This window comes from Chelonia mydas, chromosome 5 (assembly GCF_015237465.2).
Source record: "Chelonia mydas isolate rCheMyd1 chromosome 5, rCheMyd1.pri.v2, whole genome shotgun sequence".
Lineage (NCBI taxonomy): Eukaryota > Metazoa > Chordata > Testudines > Cheloniidae > Chelonia > Chelonia mydas.
This window is the reverse complement of record NC_051245.2, coordinates 99,115,218-99,136,231: the sequence shown is the minus strand read 5'-3', so window position 1 is coordinate 99,136,231 and position 21,014 is coordinate 99,115,218. Positions and strand designations below refer to the sequence as shown.

The 21,014-nt window shown below is 42.0% G+C and overlaps 3 long non-coding RNA genes across 4 annotated transcripts in view; 2 read left to right on the top strand and 1 right to left on the bottom strand.

Moving 5' to 3' along the window:
• The first annotated feature begins 152 nt into the window (after positions 1-152).
• LOC119566564 lies at positions 153-7,205 on the top strand. Of its 2 annotated transcripts, XR_006291296.1 has the most exons (4): positions 153-292; positions 3,368-5,548; positions 6,496-6,582; positions 7,191-7,205. It is a non-coding gene; the product is annotated as an uncharacterized LOC119566564 (long non-coding RNA). The 2 variants fall into 2 exon arrangements; XR_005225756.2 differs by lacking the exon at positions 7,191-7,205 and having other exon boundaries at positions 6,496-7,183.
• LOC119566565 lies at positions 984-19,838 on the bottom strand. The gene is made up of 3 exons (XR_005225757.2): positions 19,582-19,838; positions 17,759-17,824; positions 984-2,824 (listed from the first exon to the last, which is right to left on the bottom strand). It is a non-coding gene; the product is annotated as an uncharacterized LOC119566565 (long non-coding RNA).
• The window catches only part of LOC119566566, a 97,850-nt gene continuing 88,690 nt past the window's right edge, over positions 11,855-21,014 (top strand). Inside the window, exon 1 of the long non-coding RNA XR_005225758.2 lies at positions 11,855-16,186. This is a non-coding gene — a long non-coding RNA (uncharacterized LOC119566566). The remainder of the gene's footprint in view (positions 16,187-21,014) is intronic.

Here is a 21,014-nt window from a genome sequence, read left to right as displayed (position 1 = left end):
CACAAGGGGGAGGGTGTCCCCACGACGCTCTTATACGAACCGCCCAGCTCCTGTGTGCGGCGGCGGCGGCCGCCGGTGACTCACGGGGGCCCCCGCCGGCCGCTGGTTGGCTCTCGAGCGCCTCCAATCCCCGCCGCCTGCCCTAATTTCCTGATCCACGCAACCTGCCCAACGCAGCTGTGCGCGCTCCTCTATCCCGCCGGGCGCTGCTGCTGGGCCAGGCAGGGGCACGGCCGCACAGGTGAAGCTGGTGCGAGCTGCTGGCATCACCTGTGCGCGAGCGGCTGCCGCAGTAAGTAGTGACTTCCCGCCAAGGGGCTTCCTGGGGGGCGGGGGGAAAGCGTGGGGGGCACCTGTGCTTCTGCACCTTAACATAGACTTGATGGGAAGTGATTGACGGGGAATGTATGTACGCCCCTTGGGTTATCTGGCTATGCCTGTGCCTTGCCCTCTGTGACAGGGAAGGATGTAGAGTTATGATGGTTAATGTCTGTAATGTTATTATTAATAATAAGCATCAGTGGAGATCGCTCATCCAGGTTTCTAGTGGGTATATTTAAAAGCTTGCATATAAACATGTACTCACTCTAGTGAAAACTGAGCATTTTCTGAAAATACAATTCCCTTTGATTTTTTGTTGCATGCATGTAGTTTATCCTCTGCAACAGAAAGCCACCCAAAATAACATATTTCAGAGGAAAGTTGCTTCTTCTGCGTTCTCTCATCCACCATTCTAGTTTGCCTATTAATAACAGTGCATGTTGAAATTTACTTTGCAAACTGATTTTTCTCAAAATAACTATCTTTTAGACTTCTATTCATGCATGCATGTATGCATGCATACATACATGTGGTTTTCCTTCTATAATAGAATATGACTTAAAATAACACATCACTACTATTGAGGAAGAAAATTGCTACTTCTACATTCTCTCATCAAGGATTATAGTTAATTGCTAATTATACAAAATTATATGTTGAGGTCCTAGAATTAAAGACTTAACCTTTTATTTAAGGGGAAGATTTGGTAGTTTTATTCTTCTTTTGTAGACTTTCTAACATTCAATTATAAGTTTTTATGAAAGAAAAGAGATCTGTATAAAACACATTTGTTTTTTATGGTACTTTTAGGATTTATAATTAAGTGTTGGTGCTTCTCTGTTTTCTCATCCACATATTTTAGTAGAGCTGTTATTTTATGTTAATATTATATACCAGGCTATTAATTCCTTGGTGTAGGCAGAAAGCTTCTCAAGCTGCTGAATCCTAAAAACAATGGAAAGAGGTGGTTGCTATTTCAGTCTTTTGACATTAAATGCCATGCTAAATCTTTCTTAGCCTACATTTAAAAAATACATGTTTTTAGAGCTGTGCCTGTGAGTCCATTGATGGAACAGTATCTCTTAGTTTCTAGACTTCTTGGATATTGTAACATTTCCCTGTATGCTGTTTTCAGAGTGATGCTCTTCTTGGATCTTATCAAGTTATGCCATCTTACATGATCCCATGAAAGACATATTGTACTACCACATTGGAATGGACCCTGTTCTTTCAACTGATGTAGTGAATATACCTCCAGGCCCCAAATGGGCAGTAGTCACTGGGCTTGGTACTTGCTATAAGAGACCATGTTTAATTTCATATATCTGGAATGAATCGAGGGATCACATCTCTAATACCAATGTCTGTATGAGGAATGAGCATATATTTTCTACCACCCAACACCCATGCTACTGTAACCCCGATGACCAGGGTTGGCAGGCAGGATTGAACCTAGGACCTCTGGAGCTTAGTGCATGAGCCTCTACCGCATGAGCTAAAAGCCAGCTGGCTATTAGCTAAGGCTGCAGAGCAGACTTATTTTCTCTCTCTCTTTCTCTCTAAGTGGTCTCGGTGCCGCTAAATGGGACAGACCACCACACCCAGAAGGTGTGTAGGTTACACTACCTCATGCCTTTTGGGGTTTTGTGCTCCCAACACGGCTCATATGCTGCATCAACAGATGCTACAAAACAGTCTAATCGCTTGGATACATATACATTTTATCTGGGGTTTTCATAAGACTGTATTGGCAAATTCATACCATTTCAAGTAAGAAAAAGAGTGTATGTGTGGGAGGCGGGGATTAGGGTTTTCAGGAGGGCTGATTAGTCACTGACAATTTAAGTGGCTATAGTAAAAACATTGCTGCTTCTTGTAGATTTTAAGTATGCAATATTTCCTTGGGTTATATGCATGGTCTGCTTTATTAAAATTGAACAACCATGTAAATATTTTATTCTCTTTATAGACACATCTTATATACTATACACTCAGTGCAGCGACACAATGTTAGACCCTGATCCTGCAAAGACTGAAGAATGTGCATAATTTTATTTATGTGAGTAATCCCTTTGAAGCCAATAGGCCTGCTCACGTGTATGAATTTAAATAGACTTAGAGTCCAAAATGTATCTTCAGTTTAAGCACACAAACAGACAAACAAAACAACAGTAGTTCACCTAGACTAAAACACAGAAAATAATTACAATAATATTAGTCTAGATCATCCCCTTCTGTGCTGATACCCACAGGAAGGAGTCTTGGAGAGAGAAAATCTTCATGAGGACATCCTAATGGAGACCCCTCTATCACCTGAACATCATCCTGTTGGGGTTTGCGCTTTATAAAAAAGGTGGTGTGGCCTGCCCCCAAAATTGGGTTCCTTGGAGATCCATGGGAGTCCAGGGCCATCTGCATGGAGTTCTTGCACCTTTACACCAGCTCTGGTCTCTGTTGACCTCGTTTCATGTGGAAGTGGGGAGATCGACAAGCAAAGGGTCCCCTGTGCATGCAAAACTAGGGGTTATGATCTGAGCCATCTGTCTTCTGCATTAAAATATTAATGTTATATGTAAACCATAAAATATACAGAATGTGTAGAGTGCTGAACTGCTATTTCTTGTAGCATCTGGACATTAACCTTGCGTAGTTTCTGAGATCTCACAAGATTAGACACCTGGGGAAATGAATTCTAATCCTGGTTCAACCACGGATGCCTTCTGTTTCATTGGATAGGTCACAACTTGAGTGTAGTTACGCCCAGGTATTAATTTGACTCTATGTTTTAGATTCCTCATTTTTTAAATTGGATCTGAAGATACTTACCTTGCTCATATGGCTGTTGTGATGATTAATTAGTTAATGTGTGCAAAGTCCTTTAAAATCTGAAATGGTATATAGTGTAAAATATGAAATAATAATTAGTACTATAATTTATATATTACTTATTTTTATTATTAGTGAACTCTCCAGGGGAAATTCTGTTTTACGTATGTTTTCAGCCTTATAACTGATGGATATTTGGGTTTTTGTCTTGAATGTTTAGTGAAATACTATTGGAGAAGCTGTAAGAGATGGAAGTTCCAAGAAGCAAGATGAACCTATCATCCACAGTCCTTGTCTTGGAAAGTGACTCAGGGAAAAACAAATGGCATCACCAGGGTCGTAGCCTTACCATTAACTTTGCCATCTGGATTTCTGGTGGACCCAGGGCTGAAGAGGCTTTCAGATCACCTCAGACCTGACAATGAGGTTTTTAACAATTTACCTGAACAAAAGTTTAAGACTGTTACTCTTAGAATGTCTGTTTTGGAGGATAAAGTCTCAGCATTAGAGGCTTGATTTCGTATTTACTGAAGTTACAAAAGAAAATAAAGAAGTAAAGAACAGGATGGACCTTTTGGAGTACAAGCAATGCACAAGAAATCTTAGTAGGGTTGGTGTTCCTGAGTTCTTTTGGCTTGAAAGATCCCATAACATCCTTTTCCAAAAAAGGGGTACCGGCAGCACTGGGATTGACTCCCCCTGAGACCTTTCTTCTAGAATCAGTGAGTTTTTTGCTTCTCTTATACCACTGACAGCTTGCTATGAGGATAATTCTCATTACACAGTCTGCGCTTAACACAAGAAGTAGGATTTTGAAAGCCTCCAGGACCTTGGGTGAAGCAAGGTGTCAAGGAGAAAAAGCAAGGTTATATCCATAGCATGCCGCTAATCTAGTAAAGAAAACAAATGTCTTTGTGGCTGTGAAGAAAATCTGCACAGCATGGGACAGCACTTTGCCTTATTGTCACTTGCAAAACTGAGGGGTCCCCATGGTTGCAACAAATGTTTATTTGGACCTGAAGCTGATATTAATCATTTCATAGATCAGTGTATGGCTGAATTAACAGAGTAGGTGAAAGAGGCAGATTCAGATGCTGTCCATTGAAGATTTAGGGCCATATTCTACTCTGACTTACCCAATGAAATAGCATTGACCAGTGGAGTTTCACAGCGCATGAGTCAGAACAGAATTTGTCCCTTTAAAATAATTACGTATGTGTGCAACAACTACTGAAGTCAGTGGAATGTATATGTGTATCTGAGGGATGAATTTGCCCCTTAGACCTTTTGCTCTGAAAAATATCTGACTTGCTTTAAAAGCTTCCCCCTTCGGATTGTTTGGAAGTTTCTATAGTTGTTGAAGCATGCAGCATGATTCACACACTCATACTGCCCTAATTTGCTTTCTAGAATCTTTTAATATACAAATAATTAATTGTGCGCGGTACACATTCAGCACCTTTCATGTAAGGTTTTCAAAATCTTTGTGGGCCACATGTTATCTTCATTTTACAGATGGAGAAGCTGAGGCAGAGAGAATTGTAAAAGGACATTTTGACCCCACGGAATTCAATGGGAATTTTGTCATTGACTTCAGTGGAGCCAGGATTTCACCCTTTTGTGCATAAATCAGATTGTCATGGTTTCCTCTGTCTAGTCAAAAGAACAAGGAGTACTTGTGGCACCTTGGAGACTAACAAATTTATTTGCCCAAATAAATTTGTTAGTCTCTAAAGTGCCACAAGTACTCCTCATTCTTTTTGCTGATACAGACTAACACGGCTACCACTCTGAAATCTGTCTAGTCAGTTACTTAGGTAGTTTCCACTGTTTGGCTCTCTCTGGTCACTGCTTGAGAGAACCACATGAACATTTTTTTTTTTTTTTTTTTTGAAAAAACAGGAAAATATGAAGAAACCACAAAATTGGAAGGGGGACTCCGGGGAAAGTGTAGAACCTGAAAATATTTTTAATTCATATTTTTTTAGCTTAGTAAATTTCAAGTGGATGCTGTGTGTGTCTGTCTCTCATCTCTTGTCCCCCCGACCCCCCCCCCCCCCAACACACACAGCTCTCGAACCAGTGGAAAAGAAGGGACTTCATGTCTTAAATTTTTAAAAGTTCATGGCTGTCTGTGTGCAGATTAGGTCTATGCAAAAGTGCATGGACACACTTTGGAAAATCTGAGACCAGATACCCAAATTGTGTGTATTATAATGTGTTTTATTCCCCTGCAAGAATGTAAGACTTATTTTGTTGTTGAAAAATTATTAATTTAAAATGTTAAAAGGTCAAAGACTAGGCTACTGTGATAGTGGAATACAGGGAGCATGTTGGAGAATAGAGAGAAATGTGGCTGAGAAGGTAGGAAGAGTCCATAAAGTTCCTTATAGATCAGGATGTTGGATCACATTAAAGAAGTTCTGTATTAAAATCACAGAGTTTGATTCCCCATAGTTTAAATTCCAGGGTATTACTAATTAAGAGGTCTCTTGGTTTTTGGTACTGTTTCTCTCCTTCTATGTGTGAAACTTGCAAGCTGCTAATTGCGTTAGTACATTCTAAGACAGAGTCTGTTCTCAAAGCAATTCACACAGAGAGAGACTCAAAGCAATACTCTGTAACAACAGAAACAGCGCCCAGAGACTCCCCACCCTTTTGTTGTATTCATCTTGTTTTGTTAACAATTGTGATTAAAATATAGATAGAGGATGTATGTGGATGGATGCTTGGTGTGGATAATAACTGAATGATCAGGGAGGTGCCAGCCTAAGAATCCAGTGTCTATCAGCCGAAGAAGGTGTCAAGTGGAAACAACCAGAGGACCCCCGAAGGGCAGACTGGAATCCACCCAACAGCCTCAAGAATGGGAGAACCAAAGAAAAAGATAACATCTAGCAGCACGGAGCCGTCAGGAATGTGCTATCTGCTGATTGATTCAGCAAAAGCATGATGAAGCAATTCCCATAGACTGGCATAGGAAGAAATTCCTATAAAAATGGACTCTAGAAAGTGAGAACTTTGGGGTCTGATTCTGCAAACCAACTTCCAGGAGCATCAGATGAGCATCTGACAAGGCCCTGCTCCCTCCTCATGTCCAGGCTACCTGGCCAGTGGCTTGGCATGAGCAACTCTAAGGCTGGTAACTATGAGAACAACTTTGCAGAACCTGTGTGTGTGTGTGTGTGTATGAATGAATGTGTGAATAAATATGAGATTGAATGGAATGTTATAGCTATAACTAACTGCTTACTATGATTCTTTCTGTATTCACAATAAATGTGGTATTTTGCCTTTTTCCCTTTAATAAGATCCTGCTGTTTTTTATTTTATTGGTGTAACAAGGAGAGAGATGTGATATTTCATGCTGAAATGGACAGAGAGCCACTGAAGATTTATGTGAAGAGAGTGGTATGTTCCAGTTAATATGAATGGGTGAGCAGATGAGTTGCAACAGTTACATTAGTTAAGATGCAGAAAATTCTGAATAGCCTGCTGCATCCATGTGAGGCCACAAATGCAGTGGAAAATCATGTTTCTGCTGTGCAGGAGGGCTAAGCAGCAGAGAACCAAAACAGGTGGACTGTGCCCCGTTCTATATGTTCTAGAGCACAGAGGTTTTTGGTGGGTCCATGCATGGTACCAGAGAGTGGTAGAATGTGGTCAAATGGGGTTGTTGCCAGTGGAATTGTGCACAGTCTAGATGTACTGGGCCAACCTGCCATATGAAGAAACAGTGAACTGTGCTTGCTGTGTCCCTCTCCCCCTGCAATAGTGACTGTGGCTTGGTCATGTCATTTACTGCATATTTGAGATAGGTATTTCAATCTCTGAGTCCCAGGACATTTCTGCCATGTTCATAAGGTCACATCCAGTTTACCTGGGCTACACAATCTTTTCCAGTATTTTGCTCAATGAAAGTAAATGAAGGTCTACTCTAAGCCCTGGTCTACACTAGGAGTTTAGGTCGAATTTAGCAGCGTTAAATCGATGTAAACCTGCACCGGTCCACATGATGAAGCCCTTTTTTTTTTTATTTAAAGGGCTCTTAAAATCGATTTCCTTACTCCACCCCTGACAAGTGGATTAGCGCTTAAATCGGCCTTGCCGGGTTGAATTTGGAGTACTGTGGACACAATTAGACGGTATTGGCCTCCGGGAGCTATCCCAGAGTGCTCCATTGTGACCGCTCTGGACAGCACTCTGAACTCAGATGCACTGGCCAGGTAGACAGGAAAAGGCCTGCGAACTTTTGAATTTCAGTTTCCTGTTTGGCCAGCGTGGCAAGCTGCAGGTGACCATGCAGAGCTCATTAACAGAGGTGAGCATGATGGAGTCCCAGAATTGCAAAACAGCTCCAGCATGGATTGAACGGGAGGTACGGGATCTGGTCGCTGTATGGGGAGAGGAATCCGTGCTATCAGAGCTCCGTTCCAGTTTTCGAAATGCCAAAACATTTGTCAAAATCTCCCAGGGCATGAAGGACAGAGGCCATAACAGGGACCTGAAGCAGTGCTGCATGAAACTTAAGGAGCTGAGGCAAGCCTACCAGAAAACCAGAGAGGCGAACGGCCGCTCCAGGTCAGAGCCCCAACCATGCCGCTTCTATGATGAGCTGCATGCCATTTTAGGGGGTTCAGCCACCACTACCCGAGCCGAGTTGTTTGACTCCTTCAATGGAGATGGAGGCAACATGGAAGCAGGTTTTGGGGACGAGGATGATGAGGTTGTAGATAGCTCACAGCAAGCAAGCGGAGAAACCGGTTTTCCCGACAGCCAGGAACTGTTTCTCATCCTGGACCTGGAGTCAGTACCCCCCGAACCCACCCAAGGCTGCCTCCCGGACCCAGCAGGCTGAGAAGGGACCTCTGGTGAGTCTACCTTTTAAAATAGCATACATGGTTTAAAAGCAAGCATGTTTAATGATTAATTTGCCCTTGCATTCGCGGCTTTCCTGGATGTACTCCCAAAGCCTTTGCAAAAGGTTTTTGGGGAGGGCAGCCTTATTCCGTCCACCATGATAGGACACTTTACCACTCCAGGCCAGTAGCACATACTCGGGAATCATTGTAGAACAAAGCATTGCAGTGTATGTTTGCTGGCGTTCAAACAACATCCGTTCTTTATCTCTCTGTGTTATCCTCAGGAGAGTGATATCATTCATGGTCACCTGGTTGAAATAGGGTGCTTTTCTTCAGGGGACACTCAGAGGTGCCCGTTCCTGCTGGGCTGTTTGCCTGTGGCTGAACAGAAATGTTCCCCACTGTTAGCCATGGGGAGGGGGCAAGGGTGAGGGGTTAGCCACGCGGTGGGGGGAGGCAAAATGCGACCTTGTAACGAAAGCACATGTGCTATGTATGTAATGTTAACAGCTAAGTTTACTGTGAAAGAGTGTACCCATTGTTCTATAAAATGTGTCTTTTAAATACCACTGTCCCTTTTTTTTTCTCCACCAGCTACATGTGTTTCAATGATCAGAGGATCTTCTCCTTCCCAGAGGCTAGTGAAGATTAGAAAGAGAAAAAAACGCACTCGTGATGAAATGTTCTCTGAGCTCATGCTGTCCGCCCACACTGACAGAGCACAGACGAATGCGTGGAGGCAGACAATGTCAGAGTGCAGGAAAGCAAAAAATGACCGGGAGGAGAGGTGGCGGGCTGAAGAGAGTAAGTGGCGGGCTGAAGACAGAGCTGAAGCTCAAATGTGGTGGCAGCGTGATGAGAGGAGGCAGGATTCAATGTTGAGGCTGCTGGAGGATCAAACCAATATGCTCCAGCATATGGTTGAGCTGCAGCAAAGGCAGCTGGAGCACAGACTGCAGCTACAGCCCCTGTGTAACCAACCACCCTCCTCCCCAAGTTCCATAGCCTCCTCACCCAGACGCCCAAGAACGTGGTGGGGGGGCCTCCGGCCACCCAGCCACTCCACCACAGAGGATTGCCCAAAAAACAGAAGGCTGGCATTCAATAAGTTTTAAAGTTGTAAACTTTTAAAGTGCTGTGTGGCATTGTCCTTCCCTCCTCCACCACCCCTCCTGGGCTACCTTGGTAGTCATCCCCCTATTTATGTGATGAATGAATAAAGAATGCATGAATGTGAAGCAACAATGACTTTATTGCCTCTGCAAGCGGTGATCGAAGGGAGGAGGGGAGGGTGGTTAGCTTACAGGGAAGTAGAGTGAACCAAGGGGCGGGGGGTTTCATCAAGGAGAAACAAACAGAACTTTCACACCGTAGCCTGTCCAGTCATGAAACTGGTTTTCAAAGCTTCTCTGATGCACACCGTGCCCTCCTGTGCTCTTCTAACCGCCCTGGTGTCTGGCTGCGCATAACCAGCAGCCAGGCGATTTGCCTCAACCTCCCACCCCGCAATAAACATCTCCCCCTTACTCTCACAGATATTGTGGAGCGCACAGCAAGCAGTAATAACAGTGGGAATATTGGTTTCGCAGAGGTCTAACCGAGTCAGTAAACTGCGCCAGCGCGCTTTTAGACATCCAAATGCACATTCTACCACCATTCTGCGCTTGCTCAGCTTGTAGTTGAACAGCTCCTGACTACTGTCCAGGCTACCTGTGTATGGCTTCATGAGCCAAGGCATTAAGGGGTAGGCTGGGTCCCCAAGGATAATTATACGCATTTCAACATCCCCAACAGTTATTTTCTGGTCTGGGAATAAAGTCCCTTCCTGCAGCTTTTGAAACAGACCAGAGTTCCTGAAGATGCGAGCATCATGTACCTTTCCCGGCCATCCCACGTTGATTTTGGTGAAACGTCCCTTGTGATCCACTAGAGCTTGCAGCACTATTGAAAAGTACCCTTTGCAGTTTATGTACTCGCTGGCTTGGTGCTCCGGTGCCAAGATAGGGATATGGGTTCCGTCTATGGCCCCACTGCAGTTAGGGAATCCCATTGCAGCAAAGCCATCCACTATGACCTGCACATTTCCCAGGGTGACTACCCTTGATATCAGCAGATCTTTGATTGCGTGGGCTACTTGCATCACAGCAGCCCCCACAGTAGATTTGCCCACTCCAAATTGATTCCCAACTGACCGGTAGCTGTCTGGCGTTGCAAACTTCCACAGGGCTATTGCCACTCGCTTCTCAACTGTGAGGGCTGCTCTCATCTTGGTATTCGTGCACTTCAGGGCAGGGGAAAGCAAGTCACAAAGTTCCATGAAAGTGCCCTTACGCATGCGAAAGTTTCGCAGCCACTGGGAATCATCCCAGACCTGCAACACTATGTGGTCCCACCAGTCTGTGCTTGTTTCCCGAGCCCAGAATCGGCGTTCCACCGCATGAACCTGCCCCATTAGCACCATGATGCCTGCATTGGCAGGGCCCATTGTTTCAGAGAAGTCTGTGTCCATGTCCTCATCACTCACATCACCGCGCTGACGTCGCCTACTCGTCCGGTATTGCTTTGCCAGGTTCTGATGCTGCATATACTTCTGGATAATGCGTGTGGTGTTTAATGTGCTCCTAATTGCCAAAGTGAGCTGAGCGAGCTCCATGCTTGCTGTGGTATGGTGTCCGCACAGAAAAAAGGCGCGGAACGATAGTCTGCCATTGCTCTGTTGGAGGGAGGGGCGACTGACGACATGGCTTACAGGGTTGGCTTACAGGGAATTAAAATCAACAAAGGGCGTGGCTTTACATCAAGGAGTATTTCAGGCAGGACTTCACGGAGGGTTCCAATAAGAAATGGTGCACCTAAGTAATTGTTCTTATTGGAACAAGCAGGTTTGTCTGGCCTCTGATTGATACAAGGCTAGATTTACCTCGCTGTACCTTCTCTGTGAGTGACTGCAGTGTGACCTAGAGGAATGAGTCCCCTAGACGGGGGGCGGGGAAGCAAATGACTACAAATCAAATCTAGTCTATTTCTTGTCTATTTCTTGTTTTGATCCACTCCATCTATCTTTTACATCTTTGGCTGGCAGCAGACGGTGCAGGACTGCAAGCCATCCACATCTCATGGCTGCTCGGCAGAAGATGGTACAATAGGACTGCTAGCCATCCGAATCACCTGCTTGCTCACCATAAGATGGTTCAATAAGGCTGACTGCAGGACTAAAGAGAATGACCTGGTTGAGTCACTCCTAATTTAGTCCCTGTGCCCATGTCTGCCCAGGTGCTCCTGATTGACCTCACAGAGGCAACCAGGAGCACCTCGGACACGACGATGACAGCTACCAGTCCTATTGTACCGTCTGCTGCCACAAGGCAATGGGTTGCTGCTGCTGTGTAGCAATGCAGTACCACGTCTGCCAGCACCCAGGAGACATACGGTGACCGTGAGCTGAGTGGGCTCCATGCTTGCCGTGGTATGGCATCTGGCCAGGTAACTCAGGAAAAAAGGCGCGAAACGATTGTCTGCCGTTGCTTTCACAGTGGGAGGGAGGGAGAGTCTGATTACATGTACCCAGAACCACCCGCGATAATGTTTTTTACCCCATCAAGCACTGGGATCTCAACCCAGAATTCCAATGGGCAGTGGAGACTCCGGGAACTGTGGGATAGCTACCCACAGTGCAACACTCCGGAAGTCGACGCTTGCCTCGGTACGGTGGAAGCACTCCGCCAAGTTAATGCACTTCGAGCATTTTCTGTGGGGACACACACACTCGAATATATAAAAACAATTTCTAAAAAAATGACTTCTATAAATTCGACCTAATTTCATAGTGTAGATATATATAAAAGAATTTGGCAGAGGAATCATCAAGCTATTGTCTGATGTAGGTGATGATTTGAAAGAAACAGTAGGAAGATTTACATACCTGGGTAATGAAGTTGAATAGCATTTCTTTTAACTTTTAAATTACATTAAAATTGATCAGTGCTGATACTCTTTTTTTATGGGTGTTATACTGAAGTGCTGTTATGCTTTGCTTACAAAGGATCGTCTGGGTAGGATGAAATAACCTCATAAATAAATAACCTCATAAATAAATAAATAAATAACCTCATAAAATTCCTTTATCTGTTTTCATGTACATAATAAAAATCACCCAGCTATTTATTTAAACTAACCACATAGCTCCCAAATTTCATTTTTCTGATGTATAAAATAAGCTTGTATAAGGTTTGGGATGTTTTGAACTATGCATATATGCTGTAGATATAAATATAATTTCTTAGAATGTTGCAATATTTTTCTTTCTCTGAGTTTTCGTGGAGAAGGGTATCTTGTGGCACTTGTTAATATTACTTGTTTAACTGCGTATACAGCACCTTGAGGCAAGTGGATAAATCTAATTTGTACATTATGAGTAATGCTTTAAGTTCTACAGATATACATGCAGTTACAATAGTTTGTGTTCTAAACAGACAAGTACTATGTCTTCATGTGAAAGGATGTTCTTGTAGTGGAGAATGATGGTCTTACATTTAAGATACTTGACAAGGGTTCAGGAGATCTAGGTTCACTTCATGGCTCTGCCAAAGACTTTCTGCATATTCTTGGGCAAGTTACTTAATTTTTCTATGCTTCAGTTCCCTGTCCAGGCAGGGTAATAATATTTCCCTACTTTATATTAATGAGTATTAAATGTTCAAATACTTCAGTGATGGGTGTTGTACAAATAGCTATATAGGCAGCATATAGACCATAATTAGATTTGGTCTAATTAAAAACATATTATTTGACACATTTCGAACTTTATATTATTCATAAATAATTCACAAACCAATCCTAACATTACACAAACAAATTTCAGCTAAAATGAGGTTTCTTTTCTTTTTCTTTTCCTAAAATGAGGTTGCCTTTCTTAAACCTGTTGAAGTGCAAGTTTCTAGTGCCCCCAGACTTTGGAACAAAGACTTGAAATCTGCCTGTGGATTGCTTTGATGTAGGAATTTGCCTTTTGCTGTTCCCATAAAAATCAACCCAAATTTGGCCAAGTTATAATCAGTGTGCTTTGATGGATTTAAATCACTGGTTTTAATCTTGATTTATATCAGCAAACAGGAATGTTTTATTTAAATAATCAATTTTAATCTTGATTTGCATTTGTACTTCTTAGCTATTTTTGTAAAGAAAGGTTGATTCGTATGGGTTGGTAACCATTAAAACATGTTGATTTGCAACTAAATACAGGCTTTACACTAAATTTTGGTACTATATCTGTACGCATTTCTTTAAGCTATTATGTGGCTTAACTTACATTTATTCAGATTCTTAATATTTAGGTTTTTTGTTATGATAGAAGATGGTGAATGATGCATTTGTGATCTACTAGATTAATTTTTTACTCATGATTTGTGTCAAGCTCTGTTTGGATGGAAATTGGAATTAAATTAAAAATGCAAAAAAAACCCCATTTATATTTTTTCATTAAATAAAACTACCTTAAATGTTTATAAGTTTATAAAAACATGTTTTACATGTAAAACTGATTATTTAAAAAAAAAAGTATTATATACTGGCCATGAACCAAGCTCTTAGATGCTACGATAATAATAATAATAATCTGTGGTTATAGAATTAACCTAATAGTTTCTGGTCACCACGTTATTCAAGATTTAGAACTAGTAGATCTCCTCCTTTCTCACTTTGTTTTTATTCAGAGACTGGAAAGGGAAACCCAGGTTTTCTCTTTTTTTTCCCCAACTCCCAATCAGTTTCTTAACTTTGAGTTAACTTGTCATTGAACTGACCTAGCTGAATAAATTGAAACAAAGAAAATATTCTCTCTGTACCTTTTGAAAAAGCAGCTGTAGTCAAAAGTTGGTTTAGCACTTCAACAGCTCTGGTTCCAGGTGCTTAGCCAGTGGCTTCCGCCAGTTGAATGGTTTGAATTTCATTAAAACTTTTGCAGCAGACATGTATTGGTTAATGTTATTTTTAATTTAATTTAAAGTATTGTAATATAGTATAGTAAATGTAGGCCTTAAAATTTGTCCTAATTTTAAATAGATTTATTTTAAAAAAGAAAATGTATTTAAATAAAAAAAATCCAATTTAAAAAACTCTGATTTTTTTAAAAAATAATTGATTTTTATTCACCTGGTTAATAATACAAAACTAGGGAGGTAGTAATTCTCTTTTGTGTCACCCTGATGGAACCACACATGAAATACTGGATGCGGTTCTGGGCTTCACAATTTAGGGATGGTATAAAAAGACTAGAGATGATACAAAGCTGGTAACAGGTAATGAATGAAGACGAAGAGATATGGCATGAAGAGAAACAGAAGTAACCATGTTAAAGAGAAGACCCAGAGGATTTATGATCACAGAGTATACATACTTTCAAGGGAATGGTATAATGAAGAAAGGAAATTATTCACACTCTTGGAAGATGGAAGGACAAGGTGCAATGACGTGAAGCTAAAGAAGGAAAATGATAGTCATTAGGAAAGGGTTCTTAACTATCAGAGCAATTGGGCAGTGAAATAGACAGTTGAGTAACCATCACTGCAGATATGATGTTAATGAGAATAATATAGTTGAGTATTCTTGCAAAGTGCAGTTGGTCAGGCTAGATGGTCTGTGTGGCCTTTTCCATCTGTCTATGATTTTGTGAACTTACAAATGTCACTCCCCAGCCCAGGCTCAGTACATCATCCTCATCACCTCTCATATGCTCCCTCAACTACCATTCATCTTTTTGTAACAGAAAATCATCTTGGAATCACTCCTGCTCTCAGGAGCAGAATTCCCAGTGACTTCAGCTGGAGGATCAAGCCCTTTGCATTTTCCATTTACATACATTTTTCTTTGTTTTAGATAGATAATTTGCCCAGTAGTAATCAGAAATGACTTCATGATAACAGGTTTCAGAGTAGCAGCCGTGTTAGTCTGTATCCGCAAAAAGAACAGGAGGACTTGAGGCACCTTAGAGACTAACAAATTTATTTGAGCATAAGCTTTCGTGGGCTATCGGATGAAGTGGGCTGTAGCCCACGAAACCTTATGCTCAAATAAATTTGTTAGTCTCTAAGGTGCCACAAGTACTCCTGTTCTTTTTTCATAATAACAGTTATTCTGTCCTCTGGATTTTCCAGTATGTCCTGTCTTCTCTCTCTCTCTGCCTTTTGGTAAGATCTCTGGGGGCAGGGACCATCTTTATCTCTCTGTCTTGTGCAGCACCAGGTGCATTGTTAGTGCTTATCTAATAACTCTAATAGAAGTCGGGGGTGAGGGTTGCCAAAGAATGCTCAATATCCTTTCACTCGGAGATACATAAAAATTGGAACTTGTTACATTATTCCACTGATAGGTGTCTGAAATGCAGCTTTATGCAATAAAATAGATTATATATAGAGAAGGTATTAAAGATGTAGCAAACTAATATTTAATTTGGGCACTGCATATGTTACTCTAACAGAGGATTTCTGTATGATTTTTAATTTTATATAGTTTAAAGATTCCAAAGTAATGTTAATGAGAAGGCCAAACTGCTCAGCACATCTTGGGACAGAGATAAGATTTTGCAAAAACAACTGTTTCTCGGAACAGCACACAGAGACTCCCACCCTTCTCACATTCTTTATCTTCCTTGTTATGTAATATGTTAAGGGGGTTAAGCAATTTCGTTACACCCTATAAGAGTTGTTAAAGTCAGAGGAGATATATGTTGAAATAAAGTTCGAAAATGCATGTGAATGGATGTGGTGTGTAAATAGAAGATGAACGGTTAGGAGTGCCAGCCTAAGAGTTACCACTTCAGTATCGACTGGCCGAAGAATGTGCTAAGTGGAGATAACCGGATGACCCCCGGAGGGCAGACTGGAATCCACCCAACAGCCTCAAGGATGGGAGAACTGAAGAACAATATAACATCTGGCAGCATGGAGCCGTCAGGGAGGTGCCATCTGCTGATTGATTCAGCAACAGCATGATAAAGCCACCTCCATAGACTGGCATAGGAATAAAACTCCTATAAAAACAGACCCTAAAGACTAAGGACTTTGAGTCTGGTTCTACAACCACCCTCCAGGAGCATCAGATGCGCATCTGACAAAGACTCTGCTGCACCCTCATGTCCAGGTTACCTGGCCAGTAACTTGGCATGAGCAACCGCTAGGCGGGTAACTATAACAACTTTGCAGAACTTGTGTGTGTATGTGTGTGGGAGTGAATAGGATGTAGTACCGGCCACCGACAGTACTAGGAGGTGTAAGCCGGTATGACATCATGCATCAACTGTGGGAAAGGGACTGAGAGACTTTTTCCATTGGACCATATGAACTGGAACCATAAACTCACTTAACATTAAATCTCACCAAATGAGGGTAAATCCATTATCATCGTATCCCCTCATTATACTAAACGCCTGAACATAGCCATTATATGAACAACATACCCCCATATCTCAATGCCTGTACTTTGACCCATTAACCTTTTACCCCCCAATCGGGGAGACTGAAGATTATGTATTCCTTATGCAACCCATTCCTAAACCGAATTTCGGACCCCTTGATAATCTATACCTTATTCTCTGATAACCAGAAACTTCTATGCTTAAACTCTGTACCGTTTTCTTTTTACTTCAACATCATCTCAATAAAATATGACTCTTTACTTGCTTTGCCTCTTTTGGTATTTTGTGTGAGAATATGGGATAGAATGTTTATGATTACATGTTTACTGTGCCTCTTTTTGTATTCACAGTAAACACGGCATTTTGTCTTATCCCCTTTTAAAAGATCCTGTTGGGTTTTATTTTATTGGTAAAACACATACAAAGACCACTTGTGGCATAATAATATCCCAAGGAAGAATATCAGTTATTTCAGAGAAAATACCAATATTTGTTGTTCCATAACTGCTATAAAGTATAACATTTATGTAAGTTTCTCTACTTATTTTTCATTACAACAAGAAATGCAGCTGTAATTTGTGTTCTTACTTTTATTAATGACATTTTTGTTATGTAGGCGTTACTGTAATTTACTAATGGGAAATAGCCAGTAAATGCAACAAACAGAGAATGTACAGTACAATAAATAACATTTTATATTTCTGAAATGCCAGAATGTTTTACAAAATATTACCTGAACTACTGAGATTGCTCTTCTTTTAATTGCCAGACAGCCTCAGCAAACTGTCATTGTTAATTGAAGCTATTCTCTGAAATAAATCCTTACAACTGAATTTTGATAGTCTGCAAGATGCATTAGAATTATGCTTACACAACTCTGGAATATTTCAAAAGTTTCAGTTTTTAGAGTGCTGTTTGCCTAATGTCCATAACTTATTACAAAATAATTGCTTTCCTATTTCTCATTAGGCCGAGTCCATTCTCACAGTCCGGTACACAGTGCTCTCCAAGCTGTCATGCAAGAGGGGCATTGCACATGCAGACAACGGCCCCCATATTATCACTGGGCAGTGCAGGGAAAGTGAGATATTAGTTACCTTCGTCTTGTTGTGGATGGTAGTGATTCTCGTGTGTGTGATTTACTTAATTGAATAACAGGTCATGATGTTTTCATAATATTTTTCCTCATCTGACTTATTTATTTTTTAATTTTAATGTGAATCGATTGATGGTAAAAGGTGGCAGATTGACAGCCCTGATGGAAGCTGTCTACTTCACTACAGATTAGGTACATCACAGGTAGTGACACTGCATATTTCCCCCATATTGTACTACTTACATGATCTGTAAAGACACCTCCAGGGGTAAAGGGTAGTGCAATACTACTCAGTCCTCAGGCTCCCTGCTGAGAAGGATGGCAGTTAGTGTCCGTTGGATGCTGGTGTTTTTTATTAATCTTATGTGGAGACATTTTGGTGGTGCTCGTGACCATACTGTACCTCACCAGTGTTAGTTAATTAAGCCTCACAAGCCTCCTGTGGTCCAGAGTAGCATGTCTAGATAGGGAACTGAGGAGCAGACACGTGACTGCAGGTGTGTTGGTTCTGAGGGAACAGGGTATTAGTGCTAGCCTGGGGTGAAGGGTGGCCACTTTCTGCTGCATCACTGCCTCTCAAACTGCCCAGCATTATCTTATGTGTTCCCCTCTCCCCTCACATTCTGGAAACCTCTTTAGGGTGAAGTTGGGGCAGCTGCTGGCAGGGGCTCCTTAGGGAGCAGGCCTGGGAAGCAGAGTGAAGAAATGGGCCTTTCTACAAGTGCCCCAGGTCGCTATGGACACCCTGAAATTTGTGATGCTTCCCTGCCAATCTCAGGGTATCTATGGGTTTTGAGGACCAAGCCTCATGTCTGCTTTGTGAGAGGATGAGGTGGTAAGCTCTACCCACTGATGGGACAATATGAAGGAAACTGAGAGTTAATCCCTTATGTAAATTTTTTCTGGCCCTAGTTTACAGCCTTGTTAAGAAACCATGCTATAGACAGCCAACAGCATGATTTTTGCTGCTGGTACGTTTGTTAACAACAAACATAAAAACAAAAAACACACAAACCCCCAAACTGGTCAACATTTTCAAACCTAGGTGCTTGAAGTTAAGCTTCAAACTTCATATTTAGAATTCTAAATAGATGTGTCCTGCGGCTCACAATGAAGGCTAAATAGGTTTAGGAGCCTAACTCCGGTTTGACAAATGTGTCCATATTCCTTATCCACCATGACAGTAACTCCGCTAGCGACAACTCGACAAATCAGAATTGATTGTCAAATACTATTTTTCCAGACCCACGCTTGGTAACTGAATATAGCTAGCAAGCATGGTTCTGCTCCCAGATTGGACAAGGCTTAAATGGCTGAAGGCTTTCTTCTCTGGGAAGCTTTAGTTATTTGCCAAAGGCATTATGTTCAACTCCAAGTTAGAAACTGGGGAAATAATCAAGTTGTCATTTTGTTAGCCGATTACAATTTTACAATAAACTTAAAAGGGGGTTAGCAATGGCTTCAGATCGTTATTTTAACAAAAAACTTGTAAGTATCAGTAAATTGAATCTTTGTGTAGGAGTAAAGCCAAAGTGCTGGTTAGTAAAATTCTCTTCAAATGATATAATATCAACTGTGCTGTATTATCAGGAGATGAATCAGCTAGACTTACTCCTTAATTTTTAAAGGGAACACTGCTAGTTTATAATATCTTTTTCTTCATTGTTTGCAGGACTTCTTAGTGACTACGTTCTCCATACTAATTTTGTTGTTTGCATTTGGAAAACATTATTTCCTGTGTTTTCAATGGAGCTGAAAAATAAATAAGCAAATGAGTATATTGTATTATTTATTTTTATTTGCTTATTTATTTGTTGTCTCTGTAGTGGCAAAGTACAAAACATATAGGTTCAAAAGTGAAACTCAGCTCTCTGTGCAAAAATAAACATTCTTATAAACAATGCAAATTTGCACACAAATTATCTCTTTGCATCAGACATTTTTATGAAGGTATTTAAATACCCTTTTGTCACCTTCTCCTGTATGGTCTTTTTGAGGGGGTCTCTACTTCTCCTGACTGGTCCTCCTTAGTTTGCTCTTGGTCAGGGCAGTTCTTGGACACTCACCTTTAATTAAGTCTAGCAGTCTGCTTCAGTCTCTTGGCTGTGTTCATGGAGGGAGCCTGAAGCAAGGATGTCACCCCTTTGCTGTCCCAGACCTTTCTACCTCCCCTTCTGTCTCTGTTCTCTCCTTTATAGCAGCGTTTGTTTCTTCTATTGGCTGCAGCAGTTGGTGCCTGCCTCCAGGGCTGGATTAACGCAGGGGCTTTAGGAGCTGCCTGCATACTGTGGCCCCACGCCACTCCTGGAGGTGGCCGGCTGCTGGTAAGTCCCTGCGGCCCCTGGCGGGAACTGGCCAATGGGAACTGCAGGGCAGTGCTTGGGGGGGCGGGCAGCGCATGGAGACACGTTGTCCTCCTGCCCTTAGGGGTGCGCAGAGACATGTCAGCAGCCGGCCACTTCTGGGAGCAGCGTGGGGCTATGGCTGGCAGGCAGGCAGCCTGCCTGAGCCCTGCTGTGCTGCCAGCCAGGAGCCACCTGTGGTAAGCGCCTCCCGGATGGAGCCTACACCTTGCACTCCCCTCCTGCACCCCAACCCACTGCCACAGGTCAGAATCCCCTCCTGTACCCAGACTCCCTCCCTGACCCCGCACTCCTCATCCTCTCCTACACCCCAACACTTTGCCCCAGCCTGGAGTCCCCTCCTGCACCCAAACTCCCTCCCAGAAAGAAACTAATATAACAGTTATTCTAAGGTAAGAAGTAGGATATTTTGAATTAACTTAACTATATTCTACATGTTTAAAGACTGAAATGTAACCACAGAACAGCTTTATGTTAATTAAAAGGCAAATTTAGTTTAGTGTTAATAGCCTTGATGCCATAATTGTGATCATTTTGTTTTAAATTAGAAAAAAGACTTGTATACAGGGGCCCCACAAAATCTAATAGCCCTGGGCCCGCAGGAGAGGTAATCCGGCCTTGCCTGCCTCCATGACTGGTGTCAGGGTTCCTTCCCCACTCTGAACTCTAGGGTACATGAAAGACCCCCTAAGATTATTTTTACCAGCTTAGGTTAAAAACTTTCCCAAGGCACAAACCTTGCCTTGTCTTTGAACAGTATGCTGCCACCACCAAGTGATTTAGACAAAGAACAGGGAAAGGACCACTTGGAGTTCCTATTTCCCCAAAATATCCCCCCCAAGCCCTTACACCCCCTTTCTTGGGGAGGCTCGAGAATAAACAAGATGAGCACAGACCAGCCTTGGATTTTTAACACCCAAAAAACCCAATCAGATTCTTAAAAAACAGAACTTTATTGGAAGAACAAAAAAAGATAAGAGAACAACTCTGTAAGATCAGAATGGAAGATAATCTTACAGGCAGTCAGATTCAAAACATAGAGAATCCCTCTAGGCAAAACCTTAAGTTACAAAAAGACACAAAAACAGGAATACACATTTCCTCCAGCACAGCGAATTTCACAAGCCAAAACAAAG